The 25573-nt window shown below is 40.6% G+C and overlaps 1 protein-coding gene across 2 annotated transcripts in view; it reads left to right on the top strand.

The window, feature by feature from the left end:
• Positions 1 to 25573, top strand: part of PTPN3 (protein tyrosine phosphatase non-receptor type 3) — a 157735-nt gene that overhangs the window by 9609 nt on the left and 122553 nt on the right. The window contains exon 1 of one of the 2 annotated variants that reach the window (XM_063163834.1): positions 619 to 637. The exons of the other annotated variant lie outside the window; for it this stretch is intronic. The gene's annotated coding sequence lies outside the window, so the exon portion shown is untranslated. Of the gene's footprint in view, positions 1 to 618; positions 638 to 25573 lie in introns of those variants that run through there. 2 annotated transcript variants of the gene reach the window in all.

Below are 25573 nucleotides of genomic sequence, written 5' to 3'. Positions count from 1 at the left end.
AGAAATGTTTTCCAGCAACTCTTTTTCTTCAAGTGGAAGTTTTGATGTTTATCAGAACTATTTGGGACAGTATTCTTTCTTGCATTTTTCTTCTTTATTGAAAACAAAGAAAGAACCACATTTCATGAAGAATATTTTCATTTTTGTTAAATTTTATTTTCATTATTAAATTAAAGAGAGCATGCCTTTTCCTCCCTGCCTTCCCTGCAGGTAGGGGCTAGTCAACCATCCTACAAGCAGCTCATGCTCAGAGAAAGCAATACTGGGAAATTTTGCTAGGCTTCACTGGAGAGAAATTATCCAGGGGGAAGAAAAAAGTATATTGCTGTAGGAAGGTGTTGTTCTATCCATGGAGATCACCCTCAGGAGCAGTGAGGGACCGTTGTTTCTCTGGAAATGTGGCATTCCCCAGGCATGCCATGTGACAGCCACCATGGCCATGACACAGGACAGGCTGGCAGCACCTGCATCCCTCTTGGTTTGTAACTATCTGAGATGGCAGGAAGCTATTGACCATTAAGTCTTTTCCAACAGCTAGTAGTCATGGCTTCTGTGACAGAAAAGCCTATGGAAATCATGGATCTGCTCTGCCATTTTGGATTTGGCCTGTGGCTTCGCATGTTGTAGGAGGGCTCAGGTAAGTTGTCTTCCTTCCACATCACAGTATCACAGTTAGTTGTTTTTCCTCGCTGCTTCCACTTTAGTTTTTTTCTTTCTGTGCAATATCAGCTTCCCCTTGCTGGTGATCACTGAGGGCTCTGCCCTCTGGCCATGAGAGGAGAAGACCTTAGATGAGGACTGATAACCAGCCTCTCCTCAGGGAGGCCAGAAGGGTGGAATGTTGTATTGGGTTTGCAGGGTGACGTCTTGGTAGCCTGAGAAGAGGCCACAGGCATGGATTCTGTGAGAAGTTGATAGAAAATGTCCCCATGTTTGATGGAGCCAGTGCCAGGGGGCTCCAAAACGGACCCACTGCTGGCCAAGGCTGAGCCTGGCAGCAGCAATGGCAGGACTTCTGGGATGGCATATTTAAGAAGGGGGAAAACTTACTGTACAAAAGCAACTGTAGCCCGGGAGAGGAGTGGGAATATGTGAGCCGAACAGCCCTGCAGACCCAAGGTCAGTGGATATGGAGGGGCAGGAGGTGCTCCAGGCACTGGAGCTGTGGTTCCCCTGCAAGCTGTGGTGCAGACCATGATGAGGCAACTGTGCTTCTGCAGCTCATGGAGGAGCACAGTGGAGCAGAAATCAACCTGGAGCGATGGAGGAGCCCACACCAGAGCAGGTGGAGGTACCTGGAGGTACTCCCCATGGGGAGTCCAGGCTGGAGCAGGATCTTGACAGGACCTGCTGTGGCGAGAGGAGTCTACATGGGAGCAGGGTTGCTGTCAGGACTTGTGACCCATGGGGGACCCACAGTAGAGCAGCCTGTTCCTGAAGGACCACTTCCTGTGGGAGGGACCCATTGGCTTTAATGAGCACTAGGTTTCCAGTCAGAGTCAGTCTTCCACAGATGGCTTTTACCTCCAAAATGCTCAAAATGCTCCTGGTGGGGAAGTGCAAGTCTCACTGCCTGTGGACTCAGACGAAGGCTGTGAGGGCTCAATCGAAATCTCTGTGGAAACAGGGTCTTTGTTACCTGGAGAAACTCAGGTAACACCTCGCATCAGCCCTGCAGTTTTACTCAGACCACCTTGCTGCTGTGATTCCCTCCAGCTCTCCCTGAAGAGCCCCACTGGTAATATGGTATTTATAGCTAAAGTACTCTGGCCACATCAGGAGAAAGGTGAGCAGGTTTCTCCTGATGTGTCTTCTTGAATGACTTCCTGTAGCTTGAGCTCCCTGCCCCACAGGACAGCATGCAGAAGAAGGCTCCTTGCAGAGTGCAAAGTGAGGCCACCACATCTGTTCCCTTGGTCAGACCAGACCTGAGGGAAGACCTGTGGGGAGCCGTCAAGTTGCTATACTGCAGGCATGTCAGGAAAAGAGTGGGAGAATGCACAGGCTCCCAGTGGCAGAATGGACAACTGTTTCCAGCTTCCAGAGGGACAATTGATTGAATACCACCACCATTTCTGCCTTTCTACTGTTGTTTTTTTTTTTTCTGCCACGTAAAGTTATAGCAGCAGCGACTGCCAGGCTGCAATCTATCCCATTTCTAGCTGATAATATGTAACATATGTATGTAAAGTGAAATATTAATTTTCAGGTGTGGCGTCCATAATAGAAAAAAAGAATTTTAGCCATATAAACTAGACTCCTATTAACATTGGAGTTAATATGCCATTTTCTTAATTGTATTTGATACCATTAAGCTGGAACTGTTTGCTTTTTTTAACAATAACTTTTATTGCTATTGTGGCATTATTGTTTGTATTTTTAATGAGACCAGTGAAACAGTATTCATCAGTTTAATTTTTCTGAAGCATTTTATCAACTCTAGGATATTAACAAAAATTATATAAAAGAAATATCTGTGACATGAAGCAGAGCATATTAGCAGTAATCAAGTTCATGCTTATCATCTTTACAACCTCATAGGTACATGTGGTTCTTTGTAGGCAAATATAATGACGTTCCTGTGCTTTTTCTATAGTAGGCAATAATCTATCAGCTGACTCATTCTCCCAATTGGATTTTATATCCTCAGATAATCTAATATTGAAAACCTGGAAAGATGCGCCAGACTGGTTACTGTGATGAGTAAGCCAACAGCATGCACCTCAGGCTCTCAGTGGAAAGGCAAGGCTGTGTTTTAACCTCAGCCTCACAATCTGGTATTTTCATACCACATATTTTTTTAACATTTACACCAAACCTTGGAAAACAGGTCTGTCAGATGTTGTGTGAATCAAGCATGCCCCTATATCCACTGAGAGCTTGTCATCGCTGTAACAAAGCTCTTGCAAATTCTTCCTGCTGCCCCCATAGCCACAGTTCTTTGCTAAACTGGGGAGCAGGTGTTTACAAAACATGAGTGTTGCTTCCTACCAGAGTGATAAGGGAGAGAAAAAAAAGCTAAAAGCTGACAGCAGAGAGCATCTACTTGGCAAGTTCTGTGTGCTTGAAGAAAAGACAGCTATCGAATTGGACTGTTATACTAACTTCTTCCCTTCATATGCTAGCTTACTGCCCCCTGAAAATGCTTGCATCCTTTTCTGCTGTTACTTGTCTGCTGGAATGAATCTGCTGTATTTTGTGCCAGAAAAAATGAGTTAAACAGAAATCTGATTCATTAAACTGGAATCTTGAGAGGAAAAGATTCCTGGCAAAGGGGACTCCTCTCCCCTCTAGTGTGGTTAGTACTGATGATTCTTCTGGAAAGGAATACTTAATAAATAACAAACTATAGAATGTAAAGATATATCAGTTTAGGAGATGTCACCATTACCCTCAGGGCACAGTGGCAGCACAGCCTGCCTGTACTAACTGAAACAGGGCAATTCCTAACCCTGCAGTCCATGTCATTCTGGGTACATGGAAAATTTGTCTTTATAAGGGCATGGCAAATTCCTTCCTTGCTTCTAGTGCCACTGGAAGATCTGTCTACTGTGTCCAAGATGGGTGTAGTGATTTTCCTGAATCTGAGCCACAAGACAGCTGCTGGAGGACTAAAGGGAGGAGTAATTCATGGTGGCAGATGATAACAGCTTCCACAGAGCTCTGAGTTGTCTGCTGTGGGAGGGGTCCAGGCGAGGCAGACAGCTGGGGCCCAGCCCAGCTCAGCAATACCACCCTCAAAACAGCCTGAGCTGCTTTTTTTCCTCACCTCTCCGGGGTTTCATCCCTGCAGTGCCATGCCTAGTGCCCACCATGTGCTCTCCCCGCCCCACAGTGCCGGTGCTCATGGCTGGAGACCCCTTCTGTGGTGTTCCACATGTGGGCAGACCAGTTCATGGCTTGGGCTCCCTTCTGAGTCTCTACAAAGCACCTATTCTGTGCCAGCTTTAAAAAAGCTTAGATAATGCCTAGTACATCCAGAAATTGTCCTCTTGAGTTTCTTCCTTGCCTTCAACAAAATTCCTTGGAGCCATGCATCCTGGGTGGGTGTAAAACATGCTAAGGAATTTTGATTTCTTTTGGTGTAATCTGCTGTCAGCCAGGGACTGTAAAATGCACAGGGCTGCAGAGGTACTTTGATATCATTAGCTTAGCAAAAAAAAAAAAAAAAGAAAAAAAGGTTCTTGTTATAAAAACAAACAGGCAGCTGGCTGTACAGTGGTCACAAATTGGAAATGACTAGCAGCTTTTAAAAGGAAGTCCATCGTGTCTGAAAAGTACCTAAGAAAGAAGGGGAAAGAGGAGATAAAGCAAACAGGACAAGTGAAAGGTACTACTTTCATTTTCTGGTAGTATGCCAATTTGCAATTGCTGGATATTAACAAGGTGAAAGGTGTGAATTACAATGATAAAAGAGTCATTAGGCCAATTTTCAACAAATATCCTCAAACTTTGCCTTGTTTCTGATGTAATATAATCTCATTTTAGATCTATGTTTATGTTAAAAGGAGGGAATTAACCCTTCTGGTAATTGCAGACCAGTTAATCCTGCTTTTGCTTACTATGAGGGATTACTGTCATGGGGCAATTGCTACAGAGCACTCGATAGAGCCTGGCTGGTTTTGTTGCCTTGCTCAGGCAATCTCGCTGTCACCTGGCTCTGTAGTGCCCCCAGTCCCTCTGACTTGTGCACCCAGGCAGCAAACCTGGCTATGAACTACTTGGAGTGGAGAGTTTTGTTTCGAAGAGAAAACTGTGAGATGGGAACTCACCGGGAGCTGCTCCAAAAATAATCTTGTTTCCTCTGTCAATCATTCAAAGGCTATTTTTCCAATTTTGGGGTTTTTTTCTTTTTAAATGGCTTTGGACTTTACACCACGTTTCCCTCAGGCGTGCAGTGTAACCTGGTTTTTTCAAACCCTACTTTGAACCCTTCTTAAGTGTGATCTTCATTCTTCCTCTGCCTTGGGCTGTATGAGCCCCTAGTGCCACCACTCCTAGTGGGATCCCAGTATTGCCACACCTCCCCTGCCCAGCTGCACTTGGAAGTTTAAGGCTGCTCCTATGGAAGGTATATAAGTGATTAACTAATAACCTGTGAAGAGTTTTTTCAAAACATGATGGATTCTTCTATTCACAGTCTTAATACATTGTAAAAAATTATTAAATGGGTTCAGTGTTCTATCTCTGAAGACTTCCTTGAAGGCACCTGTTTGTTCTTTTCAGCCTAGATCTCCATCACTGTCAGGGAGCAATGTTCTGTGTGATGGGGAGGCTTTTTCTTCTCTTTCAGGGCCTGCCTTTTTGCAATTCAAACTTCTTCATAATTCTCACAGATCATTCAGCCTCAATAGATTTCTAGATTAAATAACAATAATTCAATAGTTTGGACAAATAGTTCAATAGTTTGGACCCTTCTTTTCTTTTTTTTCTCTGTGATCAAATGTGGGAAGAAACATCCTTTTAGACCATTCCTAGTTGAAGGCAATTCCTGAATATTTGTCTTCCCCAGTGTTTCTTCAGAGCATTATCCTTGTCTCTATTTTGCTGTTTCTTTAAAACTTTTGGGTTCTCCTTATGCGTTCAGCCAGAAGACCATCACACTGAGAACCTGAATTCCCCAACACTGTTAATGAGCTGATTTGTAAGTGGTGGGACTATAATGAGAAATTCTGGTGCAAATTCTCCCATGTTTAATAAGATTTATATTTGTTCTTGTACCCCTAATGGTCTATTAATAGTGTTTCTTTTCCAGCTTCGCTCTCAAGCCTACTTTTCTGAGACTGTAAGAATTGTAGAACATTCTGACACATTTCATCAAAACTAGATTCAAAACCTTTTGGGGGTGTGGGAAGAGAGAAGGAGGACAGGCAAGCAGAGACACACTGAGAGAATTGTAATGTAATCCTTATTTTCTTAGGACACCAGACCAAAGTGTATCACAGACAACTTTTTTGTTCTCCACAATATTTCAAAATAAAATTTTAGGGAATCTGAATAAAAGGTCACAATTTAAGTTTGTTTAATGAAAGCATTTCAATGAATTTTAAAAAGTGTGGGTTTTCATTCTTTTCACATCATCTGAAACTCTCAACTAGTTTCTTTATTCACTGCCCAAGATTCAAAAAAAAAAACTTAAATGAAAAGCAGGGAAATAAAAATCTTTATCTTATGTAAATAACAGAATCAACTCTTTGTTTTCTGATTATGATGACAAAGGCCATAACTCTGCTGTTCATCTGTATTTTCAATGCAAAACCATTCTGAGAGTTGCTCTTTCTAACCAATGATGCAATTCCACTGTTAGGATGGAAAGCTCCACAGCTTTCCCAAGTAGGGGATCATATTACAGGTTTGGGAGTTTTTTCCTTCTTTCTTTATATTTTTGGACTTTGATTAAAGCTAGTGAAAATGATACTTTTCCTTCTTGTTGGGAATCCAGAGATACCAAGTGAGGACAAATGGAGGAAAAAAAGTTCTAAATGTTCCACAGTGGCAGAACAAAACAAACGAACAAACAAAAACCCACAAAAAACCCCCAACTCCCTCCACCAAAAAACCCAAACCAGCCAAAAAAAGTTTTAGAAAAAAATGAAAATATTTTATTTAGGAATAAAATCGAGTTTGAAAGTTCACTTTCCATTGCTGCCACATGGCTTTTAAGAGCCAATGAGAAGAGGGACCAGCTGTGAGATAAGTCTGGAAACCTCTGAATCAACAGGGATTTGAGGCTTTCCAGCCCTGTATTGCACAGTCTAAAGCTAAGGTTCAGTGAAGATAAACCCTAAGGGTTACCAGCCCCTTGTTTCTGCAGCAGAAACCTTGGGGATTATTTTTCACTCCACGTGGCAAGGCTGTGCAGGAATCTGACGGAAAAACCCACAAGTAATCACAGGCATTACAAGATGGGGGAGCACCAAAGCCCACTGAGTATCTTCTCAGGAAGTCTTATTTCCCTGTTCTTTTAGAGTTAAATTTTGGAGGACCATTTCAGTTCTCAGAAATGGAATTTTCCAGTAAAAATATTTCGTTGGAAAATCCCATGAGCCTGATTTCTGCTGCCTTTATTAGACAGGGTCATTCTGAGACAGAGGAATTTGGGAGCAAATAGGTTGTAAATGTGGTGGCCTTGCAGAGGGCAGAGGACTTACTACTTAGACATCTTGAGGTTGCACTATAATGGGTGCTGTCCTACCAGGTGCTATGACTACATCTTGTGTATTATACAGGTTTAGCCACATTTTTGTGAGCTATTATTAATGCTGAGTTGCAGCATACGCCTTTGGAAGCAGTACAGTCAACGCATACCTGCTTACAGGGAAAAACAAAAAAGCCTCAAATTTCCTCTTGGCTGGCTCCTTCCTACTCCACCCAACTCAGTTCATGCCATTCAAAAACAGAAGTTGACATCAAGTAATTTTCTATTGTTGGAAAAACAGTCATAAGAAAACCCACATCCCTTGTTGTAAAGGCATTGGAAGGTTGTGGAACAGGTAAATTTGAGGACTGCTTCTTTTTAGATTGTTTGCAAATGTGTCATCTTCATTTCTTGCCCTCACCTACTATTATTTTAGCAGTGGTAGCAGGAATGGGCACCTTAGCCACTTTCTAATCAAATTAACCATGCCTCCTCCCACTCACATGGAAGTCTGGTTGGATTTGCCAGCTCGGATTTATGCCCTATGGACATGAGTTCAGAGGCACTTCACCCATTCTCACAGCTTTAGTTGGCTTGTTGCTGAGGTCTAATTCTGTGGTAGTTGTTGGTGATACTTTTGCATGGCTGCACAAAGATGGATTAACTACTGCACCAAAAAACACTGAGATATTTAACTCAGCTGAGATGATCAGACTTGGTATTAAATGCAGAAATCAGAATCAGAGAACAGGATAACTGAGATTGGTAGGTTAGCAAGGAGAATATCTGAAGAATTTGGATTTGGCTCATTTTATTTTCAGGTGAAGTCACATGGGTTTTGAAATATCTATGGAATAGGCAGGTGTCAAACCACAGTTCTTTTCTGCTTTGAAACTTGGATGGTTCAGGCACTCTGCTGGGATTTATCAGTACAGCTCCAGTTATCGCAGTGGTGATTTTATCCTTCACAATAACTAAGGGGCTTTTGCCTGAGGTATGTTTCATCTCACAGTCTTAATTGTGCAGATAGAAAAGATTATTTTTCAGGAAGTTTTTATAACCCAAAGTCCAATTTTGGATTTACTCTGTTATAAACAGAAGTAAAAATAATCAGATATTCTATTTAAGATGCTTGTGTTTTAATAGCTTTTTAGCTATTTCTGTACTAAAGTTGCGCTGATTTCCAGCTTCTTTAATTAATTGATGCCATGAGTGTAGCATCTGCAAAAGATTAATTTTCTAATACTCCCTTTGGAAATGGTTCTTCTTAAATGACCAGGTATTTAAAGCCACTTTCCTGTCTGAGATGGATTCACTTTGGGGAAAATCCCTGCATAATTAAAAAATATTTTTGGATTTTTTATTTATTCACAATTTTCTAATATGCTTGAAACTCATCAGGATGCAAGACTTCATTTATTAGAATATCCTTGAGCAGGAGCAATTGCAATAAGATTCACTTCATTAAAGACAAATGTCATCCTTACAGTAATTGACCTACTGTTCACAGTGAAGGACTTCATTAACCAATTTTGATTTGAGGCAGAAACCTAAAAAAAAAAAAAAAAAAAAAAAAAAAAAAAGAACAAAACAAAATAAAACCTCAAAGTGAAGGTTACTAACTTTCTTTTGTCCTTTCTTTCCCAGTGGCTTTGCCACTAGGTTTTCTCTCCACATATCATAAGATGAAGCCACTGAAATTATCACCGGCTTCAATAAACAATTAAGTTTTCATGCACTATGTTAGCTGTACATCCAGTCTAAGCTTTACCTTTGGGACCATTGGTAATGCTGTGGTTGTCACTGAATCAGTGTTGGACTCATTTTGTAAATAATTACATCTATTTTAAAAAGAAAGAGTAGCTGTTCTTTTAAGGCTACTCTACTATTTCATATCAGTTCATTCCGTGGAACAAGCCATATAGAAAAGGTAAAAGCTGAAGGTGTGTTCTGCCCCCTCCCTTCCCTTTTTTCCTGGAGCAATGCTTGAGAGGTTTCAGAGCTATTATGCCTTGGAGTGCACTTGATGCAGCCTTTCCCACTTGTTTCCTCCAGCACCAGGCAGGGCCCAGGCAGGTGCAGAGCAGGAGGAAGAAGCTACAGGCTTCCTTGCTAGTTGGTCCTGCAAAGGTTTATGCCTTTAGAAATGCCCTTTTTCTTCCAGGACAGGATCTGGTACAGGGTAAATGCCAGTTTCCTGCTGCTTGTGCACTCAGTTTGTATGTTCCAGTTGTCTTAGAGATGAAAAAGCCACAGGGTTACACTACCTCTGTACAGCACCTAAATCATCCTTCTCCTCCAAAGAGACTCCTCAAATTCACATAGATTACTGCTTAGCAACATGTGTAAGTCTTCAGGAGACCCACCCAAACCTGAAGAAGATGTGTCCCTAATACAGAGGACTGGGCAAGTCCAGACCAAGCCATAGCTTCCAATCACCATCAGGAGTACCACAAACCTGTGTGTGAAGTACCAGCCCAGCACTCAGTGATGATCAACCTTTCCTAGTGTGAGTATTTCCAGTGGACAGGTTACAGATTAACCAGGCAGAGAGGCATTTCTCCAGTGACCAGCCTTTCCCAGGGTGATATTTCACAAAATCTCAGAATGGGTCAGGTTGGGAGGGACCACAGTGGGTCATCTGCTCCAATCTCCACGCTCAAGCACATTGCACAGAATTCCATACATATGGTTTGTGAATATCTCCAGTGAGGGAGGCTCTACAACCTCTCTGGGCAACCTGTTCCAGTCACCTGCGCAGTAAAGAAGTTCTTCTTCATATTCAGGTGGAACTTCCTGAGTGACATTTTCTGCCCATTATCTTATTGCTCAGCACTGCTGACAAAAACCTGGATCCATCTGCTTCAGATACTTACAGACACTAATTGCCTCCAGTTTTTGTTTTTCTTAAGGTCATTCAGGAATCCAGCTGAGCAACTGAGCCCTGTGAACATTCCTTTAGCAATACAAATATCAGCAGATTACTGAAAGTTGTGCATGGAAAATGCAATTATAAATTAAATCCTACTCTGATTAATTCTGAAGGTCCATCTTCCACAGCAGTAGTTTTGGGATTTGTTATCACAAGGTGCTGAACATTTTGTTTATTGCTGTGATTCAAAGATATTTAGCACTGTAACAAACTAGGAAAAGTTAAAGCCCTTGAAATGAAGTTGCACCTACTCTCATCAGGCCATACATTGGGGTGAGGAAATAAAAGCTCCTGTCTTGATCCTGAAACATAGTCAGAGAGCATTACAGCGTTATGAGTTTGAGGAACCCAGTGAATGATGTTCATGTGGATTTTCCTTTCAGCTAAGCACAAAAGCACTGAGGTTCAGGAAAGCTCTAAGAGAAAAGAAGAGGTAAAGGACAATGTCGTGATGGCATCTTCCTTCAAAGCATGCAGTCCCTAAAAGGCCATGACATTTACACCCCTGTTCCTTTCTGAACTTAATAGCCTCTGTTATTGGAGCTCCCTGTGACTCTCAAGATTTATTTATCCCGAAAAACAGAAGTACAGTAACTATTCAATATTTACAGTAGTTCTGTTTTGGATGCTGTGACTATTGGTATTTCAGCTTTTTGAACTGTTGCATACAGATGATGAGATATACATGGGTGTGTTGTTCTACATGTGTGCAGGGCAGCTCACTGCCCAGTCACCAGTCCCAAGGCCAGTGGGAAGGCAGGGATCATCATGGAGGCACAGCCATCACAGCAGCATTTGACACTGGATTTCAGCACGGCTGTGGCCAACAAAGGTTCCACTCAGTGGCTGGTTGATGTTGATAACTGGGAGCAGAGGAAGGCTGCCGGCTTTTATCTCTGGAGATCACAGCTGTTCAGAGGCTGGCACTCACTTCCCAGTGCTAGGTTATCTGCAGCATGACTCTCCACATGACTCTGTGGATGAAAAAGTCACAGCTCTGGGCAGCAGGGCTGGCTGTATCCACGCAGGTCACTCAGTGGCAGCAATAAGCACAGTGTGGCCAGGCCAACCAGCGCACCCCAGCACCTCACTGGGTCTGCAAGCACAGTGGGGGCAGGCAGAGCTGAAGTCATCCCTACCTTGGGCAGTGCTTGCTACAGCCAGGGAAAGCAAAGGGTAAACTCAGACCCAGGTGATTTTTCTTGCTGTTGGAAACAAGTACAATGCAAATTTTAACGTAAAACAACAGTGGTAACTGTATGAGCTGGTCAAAACTGAAGTTAGAGTTTGCTTTCCCTCTCCTCTGGTATCAGAATGGAATAATACACTTTCTGCCTGTGATAATGTTTCCTATGTTATTTTTTCCATATAATAATGTACTAACATTCATTAATTTTCCTAAAGAATGGAATGTTTGCTTCCTTCCTGCATTTGGCATTAGTTAATGAAGTGCTATCAAATGTTAACTGAATTCTCAAAGATCTGTTCTTTCATTTTTCTAATTAAGGTTTAATGCAGCCAAATGCATGTGGGGGAAATCTTATTCCTATATTGGAAACAAATGGAAGAAATAGCATCAAATAATTTTGTTAGCTGTTAGCTGATAAAAATAGGAATAATTACTGAGTACTTCAGAGTAAACTGGAAGAGCATAAAATTGATCTTGAGCCTAACATTTAGAAGTCAGTGGGGTAGCAACCTTCAAACTGCTCATTAAAGCATGTTTAAAACCCGTATTAAACTTATGCAACACACCTCAGTTGATAATTTGTGCATGTATTTACCCTGTTCCCATTCATTATCTTAGGGAAATGTGAAAACAAAACTAGAAAATATCAGTTAGTGTTATAAGTATTTGATCAAGCCTGTTGATATGCTTTGCTGATCCAGCTATTTTTCATTAAATGTCACCAAAAAATATTAATTTTACTTGGCTGTGATGATTTTATTGCTCAGCAGTAAAGGAGAACTACCTCTTTACCCAGTTTCAGGGAGCTACGAAGGCTATGAAAGAAAATGTGGAGCGTAGTCTCCCTCATTTTGCTGTGGTCCCTTTGCACTTTTAGCAATGTCAGGAAGAAGTTTCCTCTTCAGTGAAGAAATGGATTGGACCCCAAGCCCCCAGTCCAGCAAGTCCTTATGCACACTGACAGCCTCATCAGGGAGTCAAATGATTATCACAGAAGGTATGCCAAGGAGTCCAAGGACTCAGTTGGCAGCTGGGGAAATCTAGGAATCTAGCTCTTGGCTAGAAAAATGACAGCCATAAACACTGGCTATGGACATGTAGGACAGGTCCTGACTTCACCAGAAATAAGTCATAAGCAGTTACAACTTGCAGGTCTTGAAGTCTCTGCTCTCAGCTTATACAGGAACAGATGGCTTTTTGTTTGTTTTTTAAATATGCCTCATTTGGATCTAGGATCTGAACCCCCTCAAGGTTGCAGGGGAGGTAAATCCTCAGACCTACCAGCCAAGGAGATGGAATGATGGCTGGTCCTGCAATCTCAGTGCACGTGGCTCTGTGCACATGGCACTGTCCAAACACAGATGATCTATATGTGACTAGGAGCTGCTCTTTTTCCCCAGACTCTGCCTGTGTACAAAGAGTAGTGAGGTAGAGACAGGATTATTGTGTGTTTAACTTCCTGTTATGACCACATGTTTCCAAAAATGTTGCTATCATTGTGGGATTCCTGAGAGTGGAGAGGGTCACTCTTACACGAGATGACCCAGAACTGGTATCTGAGCTAGAGTACTGAATAATTTAGACAAGATTATCACAGTAGCTAGAAAACTAAACTTAAGACTTTACAGCTTTCTGGAGAATTCTACCTAATTCCATCCGCACAAAGGTGCTGCCTGTGACAGAAACTAATAGCAGCATTGCTCATGTCCAAAGGGAGGTGAAATCCTCTTTGTGATAAGCTTGTGTGTGCAGTCATGGGTGTATCTGTAATTATAGGCAATGAGAAACAGCGTGGCTTGCTCAATAACACACCTCCTCCCATCGTGACAGACACAGACAGGAACATGCCGCATGATGGAGTATTCCTCCTCTTTCTTTCAGGGCTTCTGGCTCTCCTCTCTGATGTTAACTCATCTCCTCTGCTCAGTCTCAGTTTTGAGCTCTGCTGGCTGCCAAACAGCCAAGGACCTCCAGCAGCAAACATGTCTCTCAAGTCCTCATCTCAATTTACATTGCTTCCTCACTGCAGAGAAGTGATCTACATTGTAAGGCTCAAACACTTATAAAAGTGTATCATCATAACAAAGATAAGTAGCAAAACAGAGCAGAGTTTTTTGGGAGCATCCTTGGAAAATGGCAAACTGCTTTCTGAAAAGAAAAAGGCAAAACTTTTGAAAATGGTATTGAAAAGGAACTGTGCGGTGTGAGGGCTGCAATATACATCAGAAAGGATTAGAGAGAGGAAAAATGGAGTTATGGAATGAGATCCTTAGATAGGAAATTTATATTTTGTTTTTAACAGGAGCATCAGCAACAACAACCCCTCAGCTCAGTTTACCAGGGCTAACACAGCTGGGAATTCCACTGTTTTCTTTACAGCTAATGTCACATAGTTTAAAACAAAACTAAAAAACCACCCAAATCAAAACCCCTTCATTTCCAGGAGTCGTAAATTGTTATTACCATGCTGCAACCTAGTGTAAACAGGTTCCTGGCCCATGACTAAGGCTGGTCGGCTGCCCTGCAATGCAAACAGCAGCGTGGATCTCTTCCAAAGGCGTTGTTGGACGCAGAAAAGGCTCTGCTTGCTTAGAGTTCCAGACTTCCAGTTCACAGTTTCTTGCTTGATTGAAAGCTTCATGTTTGGGGTATTTCCACAGAGAACTTGAGTGCTGGAAATGTGACGCTTTATAAAAACCTGCTTTGCTCAGGAAAGAGGAAGCTGCGGGATTACCGGGGACACCCAGGTCCGGGTTTACGCGCCGGGCACACCTCCAGCAAGGGCAGGAATGCGTCTTCCCGGAGGTGCAGGGCTGTGCAGCGCCAGCCGAGGTGCCCGGAGCAGCACGGGCAGGACCGGCACTCCCGCAGCCGCGGCATTTTCCCTCTTTCCACTCCCGCAGCCGCGGCATTTTCCCTCTCTCCCCTCCCGCAGCCATGGCATTTTCCCTCTTTCCACTCCCGCAGCCATGGCATTTTCCCTCTCTCCCCTCCCGCAGCCGCGGCATTTTCCTCTCTCCCCTCCTGCAGCCATGGCATTTTCCCTCTTTCCCCTCCTGCAGCCATGGCATTTTCCCTCTCTCCCCTCCTGCAGCCATGGCATTTTCCCTCTCTCCCCTCCTGCAGCCGCGGCATTTTCCCTCTCTCCCCTCCTGCAGCCATGGCATTTTCCCTCTCTCCCCTCCCGCAGCCATGGCATTTTCCCTCTCTCCCCTCCCGCAGCCATGGCATTTTCCCTCTTTCCCCTCCTGCAGCCATGGCATTTTCCCTCTCTCCCCTCCTGCAGCCATGGCATTTCCCCTCTCTCCCCGTCGGGGAAGCGGGGACGGGCGGCGGGCGGCAGAGGGCGGCACAGGACCTGTGCAGAGGCGCATCAGCATCTTCCTCGGCAGAGCGGGGAAAACAGTCCTACGGTTATCCTGGTGAACTAGTTCTTGTCAGCCTAAAAGCTATTTTTATGTTTATGTCATTCTTTCTTCCCTTTTTAGAGGGAAAAAAAGGAAACAAAACCTGCAGCAGTATTTCCAGAACCTTATGAACTCTCAGAAGTGCTAGGACTCTGAGAGCGTTTTGTTTTGTTGTCTTTTCTTTTGGGGGTTTTTGTTTTGTGAGGTTTTTTTCCCCGGCTCTTTCTGAGAATGATCATTTTGTTTGTGACTTTGTTTTAGTAACTTGAGGCCGCTTTCACAGGCTTTGCTTTTGTGGTCTGACTGATCTCAGCTCTCTGATTTGCAAAGACTTTTATTGCTGTGGATGTCAGAGTACTTGCTGCTGCAGACAGACATTCTTTGGAAGGCAGTTTAAGTGTGAAGGGTTTTTGTGAATTGCACTTCCTGCAGGTTTGTCACCTGAGTTGCTCCTGACTCATCCATGAGTTACCCACCTGCAAAGCAGCACTCCTGCCCCACAACAGCATATTCATGCACAAAATTACTCACAGGTATCTTTCTACTGAGGTTCACACCCTCTCTTCAGCTCAAGTGTTGACTTTATTCAAGAGATATTTCCTTTTGCATCCAAAGAGAGATTGTGATGTTCTTTACTTGTAGTGCTAGAAAGTGAGCAGGGCTGAGCAGGAGTTTTATGCTGTTCTTTTCAATCATCAGGCACTGTTAATGACCTATTAAATTCCCACAATGTAACCAGAAATGGAAGCAATGTATTTTCTGTTTAGAAAGATGCAACACACATTGCTGGTGTACACTGAATAGGTTCTTTGACTAAGCATATCATGGTCAGTTCAACTAATGAAATTTTACTTCTCTCTACAAAATCTGCTTTCTTGGGTTTTGCACTTCAGAATCCAGTAGAAACCTGCAAATTTTGTGGCTACCTTGGACAGTGTATCCATTTGACTGGATGTCACTGGAAGTAATGCCTGAGCTCTGCTGTGTCCTCTGTGCCTGTAGTATCCAGAACATTATTTTTTAACATGGACACTTGCTATAAGTACTAGTTGTCAATTTAAATAAAATTCCATGATTCCATTATAAGAAAGTTATTTTTGGCCTCCAAGATAGCAGTTTGTATTGACTTATCAGTCCGGCCTGCTAGCCAAGTATAGCATTATTCCTTACCCTTGAGTTAAGGTACTGAGAAGGCAAGTAGCCACCAGAAAGACAGGGAAAATATGGATTGATACAAACCTAGAAAGGCAAGCTTGGCAGAAATCCACAGTATTTTTGGCTGTTAAAGACTAGTGGTTTTCCCAGCTCAAACACTTTCAAAACCACTCAAGACACCATGGGATTTATTTCATTTTAGATTTTATTTCTTAAAGCTTCATGAGTTCATGGTGCTATCATAGGAAATGCTATACTACAATTTCACACATTTCCTATTTTTTTTCTAACTGACACATATTTATGGTAATTTTCATCAGTTTTCCAGGGTACTGAAAACATAGGTGGCAATTTTCTGAAGAAGAGAATTTTCTGGAAGGTTATCACCACAAACAAGCAAACAAGCAAACAACCACCCATTTTTCTTTGGCCATTTAACTGAATGTAAATTGAATTAGGAGACCACACCTAGATTGTCACCAAATGAATAAATGCAGCAAGAAAAGAAAGTCGTGCTTGTGAGTTGTGCCTCAATACAATTCTGCCATTATGTAGAAACTATATCTTGAATTTTAAATGTTCCCAGCTTCTATTAAGATAACAGAGTTTCATTTATATTTGAAATATAAAATAAAATCCCAGCCTCTCTAGGGCAAAGGAGAAGAGCTGGTGGGAAGAAATCTTTATGTTTGAGAGCAGGGGACTAGCCCTCTAAAGCATCGTTCCTTAGATTAGATTAGATTTGCAATAGGGATCTCTTTAGTAGGCCCTAGAAATTAGGACAAATGAGTTTCATGTAGTTTTACTTCAATTTCTAAAAATTACTGAGAGGTCTTCAAACTGGGGCAGAGTCAGATAAAATATCTCCCTCTCTCCTCTGAGATGGCTAATAATAGTGGTTAAAAGGATTTGTTTCTGAGCCTTACTCCCAGTCACCAGAAAAAGCATTCTTTAAATATAATCTATTTGCTCATTCTCGGCTAAATGTATGACTGTAATAAAAGTGTTTTCCTCCCTTCCATATGCTCAAAACCCCCATGTTGCACTTTCAGAAATGGAAAGTTTTATTTGGTTGATCATACCATCTTATATTAATTATAAGGTCATTTCCTTTCAGCAAAAACCCCCTAGAATTACATCTGGAACCCCACTCATCTATGGGCCAAATTGTCTTTTTCCTTTTGAGCTATTTATTTTTCAAGCCATTTCCTCATGTTGCATTTTTGAAAATGATAAAATAAACTAAAAATACAGTGTGTGGCAGATATGGTCCTTTGCCTGCATTTTAAAGTGGAGTAAATCACAAATCTGTCTTCTGTGTAAAGGAAGATTTTTTTGCATTTCCAGAAAACAGCACTGTTGACTGTTTAAAAAAAGTAGTTTATGCCATTATGAAACAGAAAGGCCTGGTTTCTCAGGCAGTCAGTTTCATAGAAATTTTTGCTATGACTCAGCCTTACCAAGTCGTTTGAGTTCATGCTCAATTTATTTTGTTGCATTAATCATTTTCAAGTTGTCCTCAGAAGTGACTGACAGGCAATGCTTTCCAGTGCTTAGATCCTGGTGTCACTTTCTAAGTCTAAACTCTCATATTGTCCCTGAAATACAATCTGGAGGAGTGACTTCAAGATACTGAAAAAACATGTCCCACAGAAAACTTGCACAGTTGGGCTGACAGTGATTTTTATTTCCTGCATTTAATTTCTCTCCTATGATGTGTAGAGTTCCAGAGCAGTTTTGTCTGATACGAAAAAAAAAAAAAAACCAAAAAAACTATACCAAATGTTCTTTTCACTGGAAATATAAAGGCAATAAAATTATGGTTCCATAATGAATTTTTTAAACCAGCTCTTAAACTTTCAACTGTGTAGAAATGTGTTTTATCTTCATGCATATGAACAGTCCTCTTCAGTTTTCATGGGACTCTTTATGGGCACAGGATAAAGCACCTGGACATGTGCAGTTTCGAGTCCCTAAGTACATAATGTGATTTTTAATACCCATTTCAACACAAAGATACTAGTTTTTTCACCAGGGGGGCTTCTTATTCCCACCCTCTGTTAGAACAGAAATAAATAAGATTTAAAAACAGACTGAAACAGTTATTGATTTTTAATATATACCAAGGCCTTCCTGACTGAAAATTTTAATGAAAATCAAACTTCATGTTTTATACCCTTGGCAAAATGTTATTTTCAGCATGAAATATTATATTGAAACAAGTTCTCTTTGTTATGCAAAGTACGCAAGAAATGTTTCAAAAGTATCTACCTTCATATGAAAACAGCATGAGTTTTGCCCCAGTGTTATATAGATCACCACTGTCAATTTCTTCAAATAATTCTTTAACAAAACTCACCAAGCTCCTTATTATAAGTCCATCAAAAAATTAGAGCTATAATGTTTTACTTAAGACTCCTTTTCTAAGTCTTCACTGTAAAAAAGTAAATAACTCATTCTGAATATTTGCATGCTTTTGATGTGAAAATCTGTGCTGATTCCATTAATATTTAGGCACTTGGTACTGCAGGTATCAACCAAATTTTTGCATGAAGTTTAGAGTTGCAAAGTTAATGGCAATAGCATTCTACAGCAGGTACCCCACGAAATATTCTATGTACTAAATACTCCTGTTACAGCATGGACTACAAATCTTATTTAATTCCACACTAAGTTATGAACATTATGAAAGTGGGTTATTTGAAACTGCATGCCCTTAAAAATACTGGATTTTCATGAACATATGTCTAAACAAATAACACACACATCTTCTGTGGTGGCAATTATCCCAGCTTGTGGAAGAGACGCTGAGATATTTAACTGCAAGGGATACCAGGACAGACCCGTGAAACCCCTAAAAGGCATGCACAGGTTGCAGACAAAAGGATGCATTGCCCTCTCTGTCACAAATCTCCAAAGACTCCCAGACAAATGTGACTTGCAGGAAATGCCAATGTTGTTGGGACTCATCACATAAATAAGCACAGGGAGATCACAAGCTCTTCAGCATTTGCTTCAGGCCTGCTGTATCTCTTCCATTTCTTTGAGCTGCACTTCCTGAATTTCACAATAGGTGGGAGAAAATATTTTTATAACCTAAAGTCTATAACCTTAATGCTGGTTGTCAGCACAGTTGCCAAGGTTGAATTTATTGAACATGCTAACTCAAAGAAACTCTTGCAGATAACAGTTGTCTTGGTATTGTCAGGAAGAAATCAGCCAGACATGCACCCTCTCACATATAATATTGTTATGTTTCCGTACTACTTTTATCTACTTTTTTATCTTTTACCTTCTACCTTTACAAATATGTTCTCAAGGTGAGGTTATATACACACCAGGCAATCTGCATAGCAACACAGGGCAAGTTAAATTCAGGTACAGTTAAAATATTCCCCCTTAATTACTTCTTTGGTGTCATTATAATCAATGTAAACTGTTCCATTAACAAGCTACCAGAGAGCTTATAAACAGCTTGTGCTAAAGCAGGGATTGAAGGGCAGCTTAAACTCTGAGCTCTATTGCTGTGGCAGGATGAGCTTGGGCAATGCTGCACAGCAGTCACCCACGCCAAGGGGCAAACCCTGTGCTCTCACACTGTGCTCGCTCCTGAGAGCCAGCCAATTCATTCAGGCTGGAGACAGGAGAAAGGCTGGCTGGATTGGGTTCCTAATAGCTTTTAAATACCAGAAGCTTTTTGAGGTTTCTTATCAGTAAATGATGCCAAAATTTCCAGGGAAAGAAAGCTGCTGTTTGTTTTATTTATTCTGAGAAATAAATAATTGTTTAAGTTTGTCTCTACAGACGTTTGTAGCAGAGCAGCAGTGAAGTTCATTCTTCTTATCTCTTTAGAAATATGCATATGTGATGCAGGAGAGAAGAAATGGGAAAAAAATAGGTTAACTTTTTATCATTATTTTGAAGTTTCCTTTCGCGTTTTCAAAAATGCAAAGAAAATCTCTTGAAGTTGTGTGACATATTTTTGCATATAAGCACTCAGAATTTTTGTATAGCAATATATCACCCCTTAAACCCACAAACCTTTTAGCAGTCTATCTGAATTACTTTTTTACTTCATGCAAATCATGACTGAAATTAGAAATGACCTTCAGAGACAGTACTGCAAATGATAGGAAGAACATTTGTAATGTTGTCTCTGGGTTTATATTTTCAAAGGATCTTGTAAAATTCTTCACTTCCTTGCCTGTGCTGTTTTGGTGGCCAGCAAAGCAGAAGTCATTATGTTTGTTTTACCTCTCTAATGACCACGCTTTGCCAAACATGTGTCTGTAAGATACATCACAGTTCTTTAAAAACAAATTGTGTCATATAATTAAAAAAAATAGTTTAAAAGCATTGTGTCAAAGGCTATTTCTGTTCCCAGCTGTTAAAATCCTAGCACGACTTTGCTATTTTCTTTGCCTTTAGAAAGCTGCTGATCTTATATTAGTAAGTGAGCCTAACTTTATAATTGGAACAAATGATGAAATACAGTGAAATCAATAGTAACAGTGTTAAAATAAATATTGTGCAGAAAAATAAATGTTACTATTTATGAATCAGGAAAGGTCACAGACTATAGAAAATAATGAGCGCATTTATCTGAACTACTGTATCAGAGTCAAACTGAAAGCTCTCTGGTCTGAGTCACCCCTTTGCAAATGCTTCTCTCTCATATTGCTTATAATGGAAACAGCTTGTGTAGCCTTTGCCTTTGCTGTCACTGAGGCATAGCTGTACGACCCCATCATAGAGCCCCCACTCCCCTTTAATTCAAGTGGAGCCTTGTTTGATGATAAAACCATTGCAGCAGGGAACTATATTTAAAACTCAGTGACTCATTCATCTTATGCCCTTTTTTGGAGTCATTAGTGGGTCATATAACTGTATATATTTCATTCAAATTTCTATTTATATTCCCTACCTATAATTGTAGCTATTTTGCTCCAAATAGTTCTCTGACCAGAACAGCATCCTCTATCTAACCCACTGGAAGCAGCTACTGCCACCTCCCCTTCTCCTCACCCCCCACCCCCTCTTTATTTTGTGGTCTGTTCCTTGAAAATTTTTTAAACAGAGTCTAATCTGAAATTTCCAGATAGCAGCATACCAGGTTGCAGCAGTGTTCAGTGTGTGGTACGTGGAGCTACTGACTCATAAAGAAAGGTTTGGAGGAGAAGCATCAGGAATCATTTGCATAAAGGCTAAATATCCTACTCTTATCAGCTGAATTTGTTTCTTTTCATATTTATAATAGTCTTTTAGCAACTAGAAAATGTCAAAATCTTTTTTGCTTTGCCATTTCCATCCAGTAAAGAAGTTGCCATCTTTTTTCTTTTCCTTTTTGAATAGGCATGAAAACTTAAGGTTTGTTTCAATAACAAACACATCAGTTTATACGGAATCTTATCATGCCAAAACATCTTTATGGACAAGCATCAGCAATGAGATCAGCTCTGCTTTGAAAACAGTTTTTGTTAGCTATCAGGCTTTACAGAGATATAGTGCTGCCAGAGGAAATGTGGGTGATTATGTCATATTGTAATTCAAGAATTATAAAAATTTCACATGGAGTGGAAGGCAGGAAAGGAAGAACATGTGACAGTGCTATATATTTGTTTATTTATAGGGGTGGTAGTCAACCAAGAGTACACAAACATATCACATCAGCAAACTAGCTCCCCACAGGATCCATATGCATCTGTGCATCAAAAACTGCAGATCCCAGTGGAACTAGATGCCTAGTGGCATCCAAAATTCTTGGTTTGTTCCTACCTTTCCTAATAAAACGGCAAAACATCTATATGTGGCCCTTTAAAAATCAGTATGTCCTCCTCCACCATCCTGAAGATTTCAGAGCCATTAGATGCCACTCTTACCACATGTCTAATCCAGAAATGCTGGCATTCATTTTTTGCTAGGAAAGTAGGATATAATGATTAGACTTCTTTCTCTAACTAAAGCAATTCTAAAGGTTGCTTAGGCACCTGGTCACTCTGGGGAAAATATGCCTCACTCTGCTTGGAATAATTAGAAATGAGAGCACTTGACTGCAGTGCCTGGGACCTGGATAATAAATTTTGTTCCTATTTACTCTGGATGGGAATGAGTCAATCTAAGTATCTAAAGTAGCAACTCAGAGCCTGTTTTCCTATTTTTGCCTTGCAAGGACATCAGCTTCACTGCAAATTCCATCATAAGGTGATTCGGGGAGAACAAAACTAAACACCATTGTCTAGATATCTTTGTGCTGCCTCGAAGACTAACTTTTGAGAAATCATGTTGAACTTAAGAAATGGTTTTGTAACAAAGAGGGAGAAAATCAGGAGGTTATGTTTCTTCTCAAAAGTGGCAAACATTTTAACACAGTTCAGTAACCTCCAAAAAGATAGCTTTGTGACAAGGAATATGTAATAGTCCAATAATAAATGGGATGTTGTAATTGAGGAGTTTGCCAGGAGGTCAGAATTATAAATCTGAATTATTTTAACACCTTTCAGTCGATTTCTTTAAATTCTTCTCTATGTGTGTAATCCATAGAATGATGACAGTCTTTTCAGAGCATCAAATAATTTCTCATGAGAATTGTTCATAAGTATGAACAGCATGAAAAGTCAGGCACAGCATGGGTATCTAGAAAGTCTAAAGTGGGATTTAGACTAAATCTAAAACTCCTGCATCTCAACCCTTTATGTTTATCAGACAACAAACTACAGACCTTGGGGCTGCACCTGGAGTTGGCAATGTGCAGTCGATGTCCCTCGAGCTCCACTCCTGCCCACACTCACACTTGCAGTAACAGGGCTGTGAAACCACAGCTTGGAGAGTACCTGGTCCTGATTAGAATCCAGAAATAAGGGACATAAATCTTACTTGCATGTAAGAACACACTGGTGGAAACAGATCCCAAGTGAACAGAAGTGCCTCTCTGGAGCACCTGAGGCAGAGATGTGAGATTGGACAGGTACCTGTGTAGGGAGCACTTCCAACCACTGACACTGGCACCTCTCTGCTGAAAACAGTGACCAAGCACTCCTGATTCAATGTGCTGACACAGTTCTCCAACACAACCTGAACTGGAAAACTTTCTTTATGTACTCTGTTGAAGCAGCCCAAGAGCTGAAAGTAGAATTTTACTCTGGGCATCTGTGTGTTCAATGCTACAACATTCAGCTTTTAAGTTCTTGGATATTCTGCCTTTTTGTGCCTGTCACAACAAATAGCACCAGGCATATCTGAGACATTTTTGGGGGGCTCATAGGAGGATAACCTCCCCAGCTGTTTTATATCCTAAATACCTGGAGCAAAAGACCTCATAGTTACTGAAAGTTACTGGAAGTTCGTAGTTAAATTTAGAACTTCTTCTCATCCCTCCAAAAAAGGAACTCATTAGTATTTTCACTGTATAGGTTTTTAAAACATCAGCCTGCAAAATCAATTAGTCTAGCCAAGCTTTTGACTTCCCCAGACTCCAGACCTAATTCTTTATGTCTTCTCCCCTTAGGTACATTATAACCCCATGTGCTACTGGACTGAATTGTGCTGAATACAAAAATGCTGACGCATTTGCACATTTCATTAGGAACCTCTTAATAGAAGTATAGTTAAGGGGGTTTTTGTGTTTGGCTTTTTTGGCTTTTTTTGGTTGTTTTTTTTGTTGTTGTTTTGTTTTGTTTTGTTTTGTTTTGTTGTTGGTTTGGCTTTTTGTTTTTTGGGGTTTTTTGTTTTGTTTTGGGGTTTTTTGTTTTTTGTTTTTTTTTTTTGTTTTGCGTTGATTGTAACCTTTAGAAAAAAAAGCTGCTCTATTACTCATCCCCTGAAACATATTTTCCTTGTCATGGGGTGGGGAGTGGGTGGGAAGAGAGACCTGTTTTTTTGGTGGCAGGTTTTTTTTCCCCATTTTTGAGTGTTAATGAACACTATTGTAGGATAACACAGGGAAAGGGAAGGCTTTTTGTTCCTTTCATATAGGACACCGGGTAAGGCAGAAGCACTGCTGTCACTAATTGGCCTGTGTGCCATCTGTTGGAAGGTGCTTTTGATTTTCACTGTGGTCACAGCAGCGTCACAAGCAATGCAGGCAGAAACAGTTACCCAGTGAAACCCCCTGGGTAGAAATGGTTCACAAAGAACTTGCAAGAGCAGAGTTCTGCGTTTTTAAAAGAGAAGTCTGATCGCAATAGGTGTGTATGTAACAACAAATTAGGAGACTGGTCCAGCCTCTCTTAATTCGAGTGATTTTATAGGATATCAGGCAGTGGTGAGACACAGGATGGCAGCTAAATCTGGCCTACCCTGCAATGTAAATCAGAAGAGCAAAATAAGCTTTAGGTTTTTTTTCCTTTAGGGGACATCTCAAGTCTCATCATTAAGGTTTGTTGGTTGTCTGCTAAATTCAGAACAGTACTTCTCAAGGAACCAGGACAGTGACATGTTAGGTTTAAAGACTTTTATTCCACCTTGTTTATACACATGTGAATTGGGAAAAGAAAAAAAGAGAAGGCACTTGCTCAATATGAGACTAAAAATAACATGTTGCAGCATATGATATTCTGAGTTGACTTAAATATCACACTTTTCAAGAGTGTATATAGTGCTATTTTACTTATTTTGGCCTGCAGCACAGTGTCTGTACTAAATCTTGTGTGCTCGCCCCTCACTTTAAAGCTGACACAACCAGTACAAAATTAAAATGGACAGCCTGATCAACAACATTCCCCACCTACATCATGCAAATCAATCAACCAGAATGACAAGAAAAGTGCCCAACACTCCCTAAAGGCTCAATTCCATATCTTTTAAGCTTCAATTAAAGCAGCTTTCTTCAATGCTCCATCTCAAATTCAAATGATGCAGAACTTAAAATGGACTCCTGTTTTACTACAGGGAGTGGTAATTTTGAAAGGAACGAAGTATGTTTTACAGAAAATTAGCATAGTACCATGTTGCTTCTCTTGTGCAGCTATATTAAATAAATATGCTGGGTTCCTTTAAATAGGATTAATTTAAATATGCTTTTCATGGTTAATTGCTAAATGTAAAACATTTGCAAATTTTAGACAAAACAAAAATTATTTGACACTTCTTTCCTATGAATCATACTTTTTGATTAAAAAAGATATGTCCTGGAGTGGGGAAATACTGTTATAGGTGAATGAAAAGATTTTATAGGAGTTCCAGCAATATGTCTCCAACTTTCATAATTTATAGTCATTATATATTACTAATAAGAGGAAATTTTGAGTGGCCATAAGGAGCAGTAAAGGAAGACTATGCCAAAATGATAATTTGAGTTGAACACTTGTCAGTAACAGAAAGGCCAATATTCATGTAAATACATATTCAGTATACTACTGATCAGATAATCAAAGTAGATATAAAAATGATTACTCAATTTTTTTATGCACCTACATGCAAATTTCCCAGCTATGTGTTTAAATGTATTGAAGTTTAAAAGCCTGAATTGATTGTACTTTCACTATTTCCCTTAGAAATACTTTTTTGCAGCCTGGTACAACTTTCACTGATTAGGTTTAAGTGCAACATTGTAGGCATACCCCCAGCTTCAATTTTTTCCGGCACCCTTCCACTCTGTTTAACTAATATTTCACGATACACATTTCATGAATCAGCACATGACTTGCTTCATACATGCTTGTAAGTAAATGCAAGCACTTTCAAAAATGTCAGCCAAAGTGTGGGAGGAGGATAATATCCATGAAGGCTGTGCAAGCACATAAATTACTTTGGCC

Source organism: Melospiza melodia, chromosome 1 (genome assembly GCF_035770615.1).
Source record: "Melospiza melodia melodia isolate bMelMel2 chromosome 1, bMelMel2.pri, whole genome shotgun sequence".
NCBI classification, from domain to species: domain Eukaryota; kingdom Metazoa; phylum Chordata; class Aves; order Passeriformes; family Passerellidae; genus Melospiza; species Melospiza melodia.
This window is presented reverse-complemented; position numbering and strand designations above follow the sequence as displayed.